The sequence below is a fragment of the Ursus maritimus genome, unplaced genomic scaffold, assembly GCF_017311325.1.
Source record: "Ursus maritimus isolate PB19 unplaced genomic scaffold, ASM1731132v1 scaffold_32, whole genome shotgun sequence".
Taxonomy (NCBI): Eukaryota; Metazoa; Chordata; class Mammalia; order Carnivora; family Ursidae; genus Ursus; species Ursus maritimus.
The window spans coordinates 27070689-27075393 of NW_024425786.1; the positions used below are offsets into that span (position 1 = coordinate 27070689).

The 4705-nt window shown below is 36.7% G+C and overlaps 1 pseudogene; it reads right to left on the reverse strand.

Moving 5' to 3' along the window:
* Positions 1–2511: 2511 nt before the first annotated feature.
* On the reverse strand, positions 2512–4241 carry LOC103666393 (annotated as a pseudogene).
* Positions 4242–4705: the final 464 nt, after the last annotated feature.

Here is a 4705-nt window from a genome sequence, read left to right on the forward strand (position 1 = left end):
TTCTATTTTGAATAACATCCTAGCTGGATAAAGTATTCTTGGGTGCATATTTTTCTCATTTAGCACCTTGAATATATCATGCCAATCCTTTCTGGCCTTCCAGGTCTCTGTGGATAGGCCTGCTGCAAGTCTAATGATTCTACCCTTATAGGTTATGGACCTCTTGTCCTGAGCTGCTTTCAGGATTTTCTCTTTGTCTCTGAGATCTGCAAGTTTCACTATTATATGTTGGGGTGTTGACCTATTTTTATTGATTTTGAGGGGGGTTCTCTGTGCCTCCTGGACTTGAATGCCTGTTTCCTTCCCCAAATTAGGGAAGTTCTCTACTATAATTTGCTCCAATATACCTTCTGCCTCCCCCCCTCCTCTTCTTCTGGGACCCCAATTATTCTAATATTGTTTCACTTTGTGATATCACTTCTCTCTCGAATTCTCCCCTCATGATCCAGTAGTTGTTTATCTCTCTTTTTCTCACTTCTTTATTCTTCATCCTTTTGTCTTCTATATCATACATTCTCTCTTCTGCCTCATTTGTCCTAGCAGTTAGAGCCTCCATTTTTTATTGCATCTCATTAATAGCCTTTTTAATTTTTTTAAAGATCTTATTTATTTATTTGACAGAGAGAGACAGCCAGCGAGAGAGGGAACACAAGCAGGGGGAGTGGGAGAGGAAGAAGCGGGCTCGTAGCGGAGGAGCCTGATGTGGGACTCGATCTCAGAATGCTGGGATCATGCCCTGAGCCGAAGGCAGACACTTAACGACTGTGCCACCCAGGCTCCCCTAATAGCCTTTTTAATTTTGGCTTGATTAGATTTTAGTTCTTTTATTTCTCCAGAAAGGGCTTCCCTGGTGTCTTCTATGCTTTTTTTCAAGCCCAGTTAGTATCTTTATATTGTTATTCTGAACTCTAGTTCCAACATCTTACTTATATCCATATTGATTAGGTCTCTGACAGTCAGTACTGCCTCTTGTTCTCTTTTTTGATGTAAGTTTTTTCATCTTGTCATTCTATCCAGAAAAGAATAGATGAACGAGAGAACAAAATACTAAAATGGCAACAATGACCCCAGAGAAATATACACCAAACACATCAGAAGAGACGTGAAACCAAAAAAATAAAAAATAAAAAAAATAAAAATAAAAAAAAGAGAATATAATCAGACAGGTGAACAGAACAGAGCGATACACTGGTTCCTGTGTGTATTTTGGTCTGTTTGTTAGAAAACTAGATTCCAAAATTGTAAAGAAAGAAAAACTTATATATGTATAAAATTAGATACAAAGAAAGGATAGGCTATAACTGTAAAAATGAAAATTAAAAGAAGGAATATAAAAAAGACAGATGAACAGAACAAAACAGTACACTATATCCTGAATGTATTTTGGTTGGTTTGTTAGAGGAAACTACATCTCAAAATTGTAAAGAAAGAAAAACTTATATGTATATAAAATAAAATTAAATACATTGAAAGGATAGAATGTAACTGTAAAGATGAAATTTTTAAAACCTTAACCAAAAAAAAAAAAAAGAGAGAGAGAGAGAGAGAAGAAGAAGAAGAAGAAGAAGAAGAAGAAGAAGAAGAGGAAAGAAGAAAGAAGAAGAAGGAGAAGAAAGAGAATACGATCAGACAGGTGAAGAGAACAGAGCCATACACTAGATTCTCGGTGTATTTTGGTTTGTTAGAAGAAACTGCATCCCAAAGTTGTAGAGAAAGAAAAACTTATATATATACAAAAATAAAAGTATTATTTAAGAAATATTTTATTTATTTATTTGACAGAGAGATAGAGAGAGAGCACAAGCAGGGGGAGTGGCAGAGAGGGAGAAGCAGGCTTCCCGCTGAGCAGGGAACCCGATGCAGGACTTGATCCCAGGACCCTGGTATCATGACTTGTATCGAAGGCAGATGCTTAACTGACTGAGCCTCCCAGGTGCCCCACAAAAGTAAAATTAAATACAATGAAAGGATAGAACGTAACTGTGAAAATGAAAATTAAAAAAGCTTTTTAAAAAAGAGTTGATAAAATAAGAAATTGGTTGAAAAAGGAAAGAGAAAAAAATTAAAATTGAAAGATAAAGAATCATGGGGAAAAAACCAGGAATTCTACATACTATTTCCCCTAGCGCTGGAGTTTTACAGTTCTCTGTGATCGGTAAACTTGGTCTTATCTTATTCTTTTGGTTTTTTTCTGTTTATTATTTGTCTCCCTTCAAGACTGTGAGCTGCATGAGGTGAGGAACGCCACTTCTCTGACTCACCCTTGGATCCCCATTACCTAGCCCAGGGTTTGTCACATGGCAAATACTCAATAATAGTTGCTAAAAAAATTCAGTAACATATAAGTCCATGAATATTTTCATATTAACTTAATAGAGTCTAAAGAACCACAAGTCATCTGACCTTACCTTGTCCATCAGTTCAAACTTACTTCAGTACCCTCAGAGCCTGGAGCTCACTACCTCCTGAGAACCCTTCCCTTTGAATGAGTCTGGGCATTAGAAAGGTCTTTCTAAAATCAGTTATTTCCCCCAACCTATAGATAAAGAAGGCTTGTTTTGGGCTGGGAAGGAAGTCAAAGCAATTGGGCATTTTTTGAGCTCTTAAAGTGCCAGGCACAGCGTTAGGTGCTCTCCATTCATCAACTTCTTTGATCATTTCAATAACCCTAGGAAACAGTGTCATCTCCATTTCACAGATGAGAAAGCTGAGGTTCAGAGAGATGAGGTGACTTGCTCAATGTCACATGACCTTATAGAATTGAAATTTGAGAATTACACTATAGAATTGGAACTTAAATCTAGATTTATCTCATTCCCTAATTCATTCACTTTATTTCATCTTGAAGAAGAGAGAAAAAAATCCAGTGTCCCAGTTAAAAAGTATAGTAGAAACAAAGGCTGGAAGTAAAAACAAACATATTAATTGATTTGTTTGTCAAAGCCTCATGCGCTGCCCTCCTTAGTAGCTGTGCCATCCCATAGAGATGGCAAAATCAAATATAGTTGCCAAATATAGTTGGCAAGTCTCTCTTGTCCTGGCCCTAGATCTTGAATATGTAGAAAGCTGCCTGCTTGCAAAATACAAAAGAGAGCCACTTTTTTTTTTTTTTTAAGTTCCAGGAGTTCTTTTATTGTTTGACTGACAGAACTACAAAACCAGGCAGAGAAGTCCCCAAGGAAATGATGGTCATGTTGCATTGTTGTTTGCCCTCTGGGCCTTCATCTTCTAAGCATTTGTTATTTTTCTTTTATAGATATTAGACATTTATTTTTACCACAAATGCAATCCAAGTGTGAATAAATAAATGTATTATCTTTTAACATCTACCCCCACCATGTGCTATGTGCTAAGTGCTAAGTGTCTCTTCAAAGCCTATGTGGCCATAGCGGTCCCACCTACGGATTTAAAAACAGACCATAACTTACCTTCTGAAATCCCTTCTTGAACTATAACTCATTCTGTTAAAGAAATCCTGGGAAAGAAGTCCTTTTGATATTGTCGATAGTTTCCAAAAGGTGAGGATGGTAACTGGCTGAAGGCAACTGAGAGGGGTCTTTCGGCAAACAGGACCATTGGGAAATCGTGCAAAGGCAAATCTTGTCAACAAGATACCAGCTCCTATAATTAAAGCTAGAATGTCTCCCATTGCTGATGACCCAACCATGGCCACTGGTTCATTTCTTGCTGCCAGTATGGCTCCTCTGGAGGAACACTTGTGAAGGAGCTCCAGGGATCTTCTTTCCCTTTGACTTGAACCATACTGCAGTCAGTCATGAAAAATAAACCTCCCCAAACTGCAAAGCTACCTCCCAGCTACGGAGCCCTGGTTTTAATAGCTGTGAAATTCCCTTGTAGTCTGTGGTTTATTCCCACTGGAGAATTGTGAAAACCTTTGAGTGCCTGAAAGATAACACCACCTATGTTATCCATGGTAAAGTCTCCACCACAATCATCCGCATATATTCCTCCATCTTGACTCCACCAAAAAACCAAACCAAAACAAAACAAAACCTGTTTTTTTAAGTTTTTATTAAAATTCCAGTTAGTTAACATACAGGGTGATATTAGCTTTAGGTGTGCACTATAGTGATTACACACTTCCATACAACACCCAGTGCTTTTTCACAGCAAGTGCACTCCTTGATCCCCATCACCTATTTCATCCATCCCCCCCACCCCCCCAGAATCATTAGTTTGTTAAAAGAGGGCTACTTCTTAAAAAAAAAAAGTCACTTCTATTAAACATTGTACTGGAGGTTTAGGGCAATTAAACAAGAATATAAAAGAAAAAAACATCCATATTGGAAAAGAGAAAGTTAAAACTATCTCTGTTTGCAGATAACATGATCTTATATATAGAAGATGCTAAAAAATCCACATACACAAAAATGAACTGCTAGAAGTAATAAATTCAGTAAGATTGTGAAGGTAAGATTAATATAAAAAATCAATTGTATTTCTATATATTAGCAATGAACAATCCAAAAATGAAATTAAGATGACAATTCTATAATAGCACCAAAAAGAACAAAATACGCAGGAATACATTTAAGCAAAGAAGTATACAATTTGCACTCTGAAAACTACAAAACATTGTTGAAAAAAATTAAAGCAGACCTAAAGAAATGAAAACATATCCTCTGTTCATGGACTGTAATATTTAATACTTTCAAAATGGCAATAATCCCCAAATTATTCAGCA